General features: G+C 36.5%; 1 pseudogene; it reads left to right on the top strand.

Annotated features, from left to right (window-relative positions):
- The first annotated feature begins 1,822 nt into the window (after positions 1 to 1,822).
- The window catches only part of LOC114009192 (transforming acidic coiled-coil-containing protein 2-like), a 98,798-nt pseudogene continuing 91,341 nt past the window's right edge, over positions 1,823 to 9,279 (top strand).

Raw genomic sequence — 9,279 nt, 5'->3', positions numbered from 1 at the left:
AAAAGATTTCAAACCGTGTTCGTAGTAAACTAACTTCTTTTCCATTATCTTTTAAAAAATAAATATTCTTGGACTAACAGAATAGCCTTGGGCTAGCAGATGGCCTGGAGGTTGGGACACCTGGATCCTTCATAGCCAACTTCACAGTTTGAATCTCAGACCTGACAGCCTGAAAATCATACCAGGTGTGTGTACTTGCATGCCCAAAATCCCAAGGGGAGATTGGAGGAGAAGGTATGGCCATCTCCCTGGAAGTTAACTTCTCACTTTCTCCCTCTGTCCCTCCAATGAGTGCATGCTCCCTGTGGCAAAACCAAAACCAAAAAGAAGAGTCCCAATATAAAAAAAAATCATAGGTGGGCGCCAGCAGGTGCCATGGTGGTTAAGATGCTAGACTCCCACTTGGCCAGCCATGGTTTGAGTTCCAGACCTACAGTTTGAAAATCATGCCAGTGGGGACCAGCAGGTGGTGTGGTGGGTAAGACTCTGGACACTCCCATATGGGTTACCATGGTTTGAGTCCTGGACCTGGTGGTTTGCTTTCTCACTTTCCCTCTTTCTCTCTCTCTCTCTCTGTGTATCTCTCTGGTCAAATTAAAAAATAAATAAATAAAAGGAATGAATGAATAAAAGTAAATAAATAATTAGAAAAAAAAAAAGAAAAAGAAAATCATTCCAGTGTATGTGGTGGTAGTGGTGATGGGGCAAGATCCTGAGAAGAGAATGAAGGAGAAGGGATTGAGGTGTGACCATCCTTCCTGGGAGCAATTTTTCACTTTCCCCCTCTCTGTCTTTCTCTGGTGAGTGCATGCATCCTATGGCAAAAACCTAAAAAAAAATAAATAAAATTTTAAAAAGAACCAGGTTTTTTTTTTTTTTACTTTTATTCATTCATTTTATTTTTAATTTGACCAGAGAGATACATATATATATAGAGAGAAAGAGGGTAAGTGAGAAAGCAAGCCACCAGGTCCAGGACTCAAACCATGGTCAGCCATGTGGGAGTGTCCAGCACCTTAACCACCACACCACCAGCTGGTCCCAGAATCAGGTATTTCAAAATCATCTTTATACTTTTATATCTCTTCCAACTTTTCTATAATGAATATCTACTACTCTGCAACCAGAAAAAGATATTTTTGGAGTACAATTAAAGTGTTTATATGAAAAAAAGAAAGGCCTAATAAATATGACTTCCTTAGAGAACACTGGATAACATAAAATAATATTAATAAAGATACTAATCAGCTTTAACATTTTCATTAAATATGCTTTTCCTTTTTTTTTTTTTAGAGGTTTTTGCTATAGGACACGTGCGCTCGCCAGAAAGACAGAGAGAGACAGAGAGACAGAAAGTGAGAAATCACCCCCCCAGGGGAGATGGCCACGCTGCAATCCCTTCTCCTCCATTCTCCTCTCGGGATCCTGGGCACACACGCACATGCACCCGGCGTGAGTTTAAGCCACTGGGTCCGGGACTCGAACCGCAGTCGACTACATGGGAGTCCAGTGACATAGCCATTATAAAGTCAACTGCTAGTCCCAAATATGCTTTTCAGTGTCTATTTCAGTTTGGTTTTATTGTGTATACATTCCAAGTAACTGAAATTTTTAACACTTGTGGATTTAGTAATACACTGTGTGAAATTTTCACTGATCTAACAATAATTTTTCTTCTTAAGGACAGACAAGAAAAGCCCATTATGTTCAATGAAGGATTCTGCTTGAAGAAATGACCTAAATCTTAGTGTTTCCAACAACAAGACTTGAGAAAATCTAAATAACTCCTGGCTAATACTAGTGTGACATTTGGTCAGAGAAGATGTCCCAAGAGAAATGTAAACTATTTGAAAACATCCTGTTAGTAAAACTTGGACATAAAAAGAATGACAAATGGATTGGATGCAACAACTTAATTCTAAGCATGCATGAGTTTGGCTCCCATGAATTCACTTTTGGCACATATTTTTTTCATGTTCTCTTCTATGGATATCATTCCTACCATATGAAGAAAGATCAATTGACATTTATTACTCATCAAAGAACAGGTTGGAAGCAATCAGTAACTCCACTCTTGGCCTGGGATCAACGGAGTGAGTCACAGAATCCTATAACCTTGGTGAGTGTATCATCTCATCTCCCTCTCAAAACTCACCCCTGGGGACCAATTACAACCATCTGCTTACCATCTATTACTCTGACCCCAAAAGCTAAAAGCTACAAATTATCAAACAGAAGGAATACAAGAACAGAGCAAAATGACCAGATCTTAAACCATGCTTGCCATTTATAATTCTCGAACAGTTTCAAATGCCTACTGTTGAGCTCAGTAGGTGTGAGTCAAGTGTGGAGGGAGTGATGGGCTGAGGCTTTGTTTCCCTTCAGTTTGGGCCGGTTGACAGATACAGATCTGGGAACCCCAGACAGTGTGTGGATGTTGGATATTATTGCGGTATCTTCCCTTGTACAGTCTAGCTCCATTTGGGAGAATTTATGCGAGGGCTTTTATGATCTGGGTAGTTTCTTTATTGACAGATTTACTCTTTCAAGATATTTTTTAGGCAAGAAAATAATAGGATACCTGTGGCATATTAGGAGTTATGCTCTCTTAGAAAAAGTGGGATGCGGAAAGATTACATGAACTCTTTGAAGCACGCAATGTGTGATCAATATGTGGAGAGAGAATCAGGATGAGGAAATCTTAACTAGAATGAGACAAGAAAAGAGGATTTCAGTGTTAAAAAACCAAGTGTTCCTCTGGTAATGAATTCTCTGTACAAACCACAGACGATAGCTGCCTTTTGCTTTATTAAAAAAAAAAAGGAAAGAGATGGGAATATCTAGACAAAAATATTAGAGATCATGTCTCAAATGTTCTTGTATTGGAAGAAATAAAACTATATACAATTCTTTACTTCCCTGCTTTTTCAGAACCAAAACCTGAGAGGTGAGAAATTGTAGAAGAAATTTGTCTAGGACCCAGAAAATGCCCTTGTAGAGAACAAGCAGGTGCTGCAATGTGAGGGAAGGTTTCTTCTCATGTCTTTTGTAAGACAGCAAGTATATTGAGGGTAGAGTCTGTATCAGATTTTTTAAAGAACTTTTCACTCTAGTATTGTACCAGCCACAGAGCAATCTGTTAGTAAATGCTGAGTGACTGAAATGAAATTGTTATGATTTTTGACTTGTATTATCCTTCAAGTCATATTTTCATGAGTTGTTATTTAGATTGGGATCTTACTGAAAATTGGACACATGTCTTAGGGCAGGATAAAAAAATATGGAGAACAAGAACCAAGGAGTGTCAGAGGGTAATAGGCCTTGGCCACCTCCATCTGGTAAATAAGGAAGTCGGATGAGGATGACCTCCAAGTTCCTTGCACCTTTAACACATTGTGAGTTTTGCTGTATCCTCCCATCTCATTGATACTTCTGTTGTAGGTGCTCCCCAGATCACACCTCCTCGGCAACATTGCATTTTCAATCCATTCCACCTCTACAAATTAAAAATATTGGCATGGTCAACAGAAGGGGAACTGTAGATAAAGTAGTCATTAAAAAAGCATGAGCTATCTCTATAAGAGAGTACTATCAATAGTGCAGCTGTTAATACTGATATCACTGGATGGTCATTTATTAATGTAGAAAGTTGTTCAAAGTAAAGAAAAAGCTAAAAACCATTATAAAATTTTTTTAAAGAAAGAATTATTTATTTAATTTTATTTATTTATTCATTTATTTTAATTTGACCTGAGAAAGACAGGCACACAGAGAAAAGTAAAGTGAGAAAACAAGCCACCAGATCTGGGGCTCAAACCATAGTTGGTCATGGGGGAGTGTCCAGTGCCTTAATACCATGCCACCCGTTGGCCCATAAAACCATTATAACATTTTTTTTTTTAAAAAAAGAAAATCTGGACTGTCTGGGAGGACATTTGCCAATATGTGATTTATCTCTAGATGGTGGGATTATGGGTGATTTTTATTTTCCTTTTGTGGCTGATTATATTCTAGTATTTTTATAATGATCATAAATTTCTTATTACGGAAATAGGAAAGAAATCAAAGATTGCATCTGAAAGCATCCTAAAACTGAATGCCCAAGATACTATTTTTTCTTTTTTTAATTTGCTAGAGGATATGTACACTCACTGGAGAAAGAGAGAGGAAAGTGAGAAGGCACCCTCCCGGAGGTGGGAGTGTGACCATGGCATAATCTTTTCTCCTCCACTCTATTCTTAGGGTTCTGGCACAAACACGCATGTACTCAGTGTGCTCTTCTTTCTTTTTCCTTAGTTTTTGCTATAGGGTGCATGAGCTCTCTAAAGAGAAACAGAGAAAAAGAGAAATCACACCCTTCCCTCCCCCCCCAAGGGAAGAGGGCCACGCCACAATCCTTTCTCTTCCATCCTCTTCCTGAGATTTTGGGCACACACATCCATACAGCCAGCATGGTTTTCAAGCTGCAGTGTTCAGGATTCCAACTACTCAGTCAGCCATGTGGGATCCAGCCATTTCATCCACTACATACCTCTGGCTGACCCTATACTCTTAAACTTTTGTATGGAAGGATGTCCCATGCCATCCATTTATCTATTCGTTGAAGGCCACCAGAGCTCCTTATTGACTTCACATTAGGACTGCAGCTAGCTAGCCTGCCTGCCTTCTTTCCTTCTCGTTTATATTTATTTCTTATCTCAAGATATTTATTTCTTATCTCAAGAGAGATAGAGAGAACATGAGAACGCACTCCCCAGGGAAACAATCACAACTCAATTTCTTCTCTTCCATTCTCCTCTAGAGATTTTGGGCATGCATGCACATAAACCTAGCATTTTCTTCAAACCTCTGGATCCAGGACTTGAACCTCACAGTTGGCTATGAGGGGTCCAAACTCCTACCACCATGCTACCAGCTGGCCCTCTGCTTTCCTCGAGATAAAGGACTTGTGCTTTTAACTGCAGCTTCTTTCAGGGAAATAAAATCCCACCCTTCCTGTTTCAGTTAAGCCTCACTGTCAGTGAGACTTTGAGCAGCCGGTCACCATCTTCTCTTTCGAATCATCTCATCTGGCAATCCCTTCTCCCCACACTTTCAAGTGTGTACCCATCTAAAGTGAAATTTGAAACTGTCTGCAATAGGATTAGCAATTTGTATTATTTTATATTGAGGGCTGGGGCTGCAAGAAAATTGACCTTTAGTAAGAGCTTTACTATGCTTTGTCCTATCACAGTAAGACTGTATAAGGCAATAAGAGATTGAAATAGAAATACCATTTTCTACTCATCAAATTGAGTTACTTCATCTGACAAACATGCAAAACTGATAGTTGTAGATTTAATGCATTTCTCTATAAATACATTTCTCTGTAAATCTGAACTTAAAGATATAGTTCCAGGGGCTGACAGGTAGCACAGTGGTTAAGGTGCTGGACTCCCACGTGGCCGACCATGGTGTGAGTCCCAGACCTGGCGATTTGCTTTCTCACCTTCCCTTTCTCTCTCCCTCTCTCGCCCTCATCAAAATTTAAATAATAATAATAATAACAAATAATTTTTTAAAAAGATCCAGCTCTTTTGCAGCTCCTATAGAAGTGGGAATCTCTTCTTAGTCCCCAAAGATGTCACCAAAAAACTAAAAGCAAGCCCACCCTATTGGTACAGTTGGTAGCAAACTGAACTACAGTTTGCCCCTAGTAGGTAGGTTTGAAAACATGCCAAGTGTTGCGCATGTGCCAAAAATCCTGACAAGTTGGAGGGCTGAGGAAGGGTGATTATACAATGGTAATAATTCAAGTTAACACTTTAAATTATATGTGTGTGTGTATATATATATATATATATATATATATAATGCGCACCCTCCAGAGAGACAGAGCAACGGAGGAGAAAATATCCCCCAATTGGAAGTGGTCATGTCATAATACCTTTTCCATCTTGCCCAAATTTGGGCTCATTATTGTCTTTGAAGCAAACACAGGAACTGTTTAATGACATGGACAATATTGAGAATCATTTTGTGATCACAATATTGGGAAGCACTGGAGAATCTGGTCTCTTAAGAAATTCTAAAAAGGATAAAAGTAACTCTGGGCAGTGGCAGTATTACACAGGACTTGGGAGTACTTTTTCAAATATCAAGACTCCAAAGTGTCAAGTCAGTCTTGGGTATCAGTCTTCCTTTACACCCACCTCGACTTCCACTTGCTAGAGTTTTTGTTTGGTCCCAACTGAAAGTGAAAACGGATCATTCCAAAGAGACATCCCAAGTGAGTTTGTGCTTAGGCTTGGGACTTTGGTGGCAGGCAGATACCAGATAACTAAGTCAGTGAGTGCCCAGAGAATTGGAAGAATATAGAAGATTGTAGCATTATTATTATTTTAATTGAGTATAATTGCTTTATTAATCAACATTTAAGTAATACTTGGTAAAGCACTTAGCTAATACATGGCTATATTTGCAACTTAATTCACCCAGAATATTTCTATTCAGCATTTATATAGCACCTATTGGTTTATGATGCTAATATAGTAGATTCATGTTTCTGTTACAGCTTAAATGAAAGAAGTTGAAAGCCAAGTCCATTATATTACCTTCTTTATATAGAACCTTTCATCGCGAAGGATTCCAAATTGCTTTACAAAGTACAGTGAAATCCTTCTACAATGAATTCCTAAGGGTACAGCTACAATGGTGTTAGTGGAGGCATTTCATTCTGTGAGTATTGCATCTAGCATTATGGGATTGTTGGAGAAGGGGCAGATGTTAACATCTTACAGCTCTTAGGAACTCAGGTTATGTTATTTGCCAAGGAGCCTACAGTCCAGAGCAAAGGAAAAGTTAAAATCTGCCACTGACACACTATTAATGAAATGTTTTGTCTTTTAAGACAAATAGACACAAGAGAAATGTTTAATGTGAAAGAAAAATTCTTAATATAATAAGTGAGAAATACATCGTATGCAAAGACCTACTAGTTAATATCAAGTATTTGATAATTAACACAATTTTCTCAAGAAATCAATTTTTCTTCCTTTTAATAATTTGCTAACGTGTAGCATTCAGAAAAGTGCATAGTCTACAATGTGACAACTCAATAGATTCTTACAAAGTGAATTCACTAACATAATTCATGTATGGTTGAAGAAATAGAATGTTATCAGGACCCCAGAGGTCCACACAAGCCCCCTTCCAGTATTCAAAAGGGATCGCTCTCCTGATTTTTAACACAGTGGGTTTGTTTTGCCTGTTTTTAACTTTATGCAAATGGTTACAGAGTATGTACTCTTTTATGAGACTTTTTTTGCCTTAATATTATGTCTGTGAGTTTATCCACATGCCTGTATGTAGCAATGGTTACCTGGATTGCTAGACTAATCCATTGTATGTATGTGCTATCATTTATTCAACAAAAGGCACATATGCAAAATAAAAGGTAAAAAAATAGAAAGGGGGTAAGTTTTGAACAATTACTTTTACAGAAGTGAAAAGATGATCAATCTCATTAATTATCAGGGAAATGCTAACTAAAACATAAGATACCACTATACTCCCACCATAAGATAGCACTATACTCCCACCATAAGATACCACTATACTCCCACCATAAGATACCACTATACTCCCACCATAAGATAGCACTATACTCCCACCATAAGATAGCACTATACTCCCACCATAAGATACCACTATACTCCCACCATAAGACTAACAGTAAAAAGTGACAATACTGAATGTTTGGAGGGTATGGTGATTTTCACAGATTGCTGGTTGAACTATTCAGTGGCATAATTACTTTGGAAAACTGTTTGACAGTTTTTAGTAAAGTTAAACATACATCTCCCCCATTCCTAGTTTTCTCTGAGATATTTACCCAAGATAAATTAAAATATTCATATAAATAGAATGTTTGTACAACTTTATACATAATAGCTTCTAGTCTCAATAAAAACAAAACAAAACAAAACAAAAAACCCAAATGGTCATCAAGAGTATATTGTGGATAAATATCTTTCTCTTTTTTTCAATAAGTCAAAAACGTTTTATTGGCAAGCAGAATAAAGGCAATAATGTGAATCAGAACAGAAATTAATGAAAAAGAGAAGAGAAAAACAATAGAGTAAATCAATGAAACCAGTATTGGCTTAGTAAAAGTGACAACTTTGGCTATACTGAAAAAAATAAAAAGAAATAATAATAATAATAAAATGATGAAAATCTATTTGATAATGATGATGATATGGATGGTAATGTCTTTGTCTTGACTGATATGCATGGTAGTTGTGCTGGAAAAAGAAATGTAATACACTATAAAGATATGTGGATTCAATGTAATATAAAAAAAGATTACAATAAATTAAATTGAATTTAAAAAATAAATTAAAATAAAAACATAATAACTAAATCATCCATACTACATTAATGACAATTATAAAGTAATAGGTAACATAGTGCAACATAAAATTATATGCTTTGTGCTCAAGCTATATCTATTCATGTTGAGCTATTACGTTAATTACTTTTCTGAATGTGGATGGTAAACTACCTTTACAGGCATAACAGAATTTGTAATAATAAAAACATTATGAGGTTTTATAGATTTTTTAAAAATAAAGGAAAATCATGCTGGAAAAAAAAAAAGAAAAAAGAGAGAAAATTCAAATTACTAGAATCACAAATTAAAAAGGGACAACGCTACTGACCATCTAGAAATTTAAAATATTTTAAGAGAATACCTTTCATTCTGTCAAAGTAACTTCAAAGGGATGCTAATAAACTAGATAACTTAGATGGAAGGGGAAAATTCCTAGAAAGACAAAAACTACCAAAACTTACACAAGAAGAAAAATTTAACAGTCTGAATGAAACTAGAAAAAGCAGAAATTTAATTAGTAACCAAAGAACTTCTCACAATGAAAACTACAGGACCAAATGGCTTCACTGATGAATTCTACCAAACATTTATACAGTATAATTAATACCAATTCTTCATAAACTTTTCAAAAAATAATAGTACTAAAAGGAAAGGGAAAACTTTCCAATTTACTTTATGAGGCCAGTATTACTCTGATTCCAAAATCAGACGAAGACCTCACAAGGAAAGAAAAACTACAGAATGATATGTGTTTGAATATAGACACAAAAGTCTTTGACAAAATATTAGTAATACAGAAATATGATCGTATGCTATGTTCAAAAGGGATTTATTCCAGGAATGCAAGGTTGGATTAACATCCAAAAAATCAAATAGGGTAATACACCACATTAACAAGGATGAAA

Source organism: Tupaia chinensis, unplaced genomic scaffold (genome assembly GCF_000334495.1).
Source record: "Tupaia chinensis unplaced genomic scaffold, TupChi_1.0 Scaffold000479_1, whole genome shotgun sequence".
NCBI lineage: Eukaryota > Metazoa > Chordata > Mammalia > Scandentia > Tupaiidae > Tupaia > Tupaia belangeri.
This window is presented reverse-complemented; position numbering and strand designations above follow the sequence as displayed.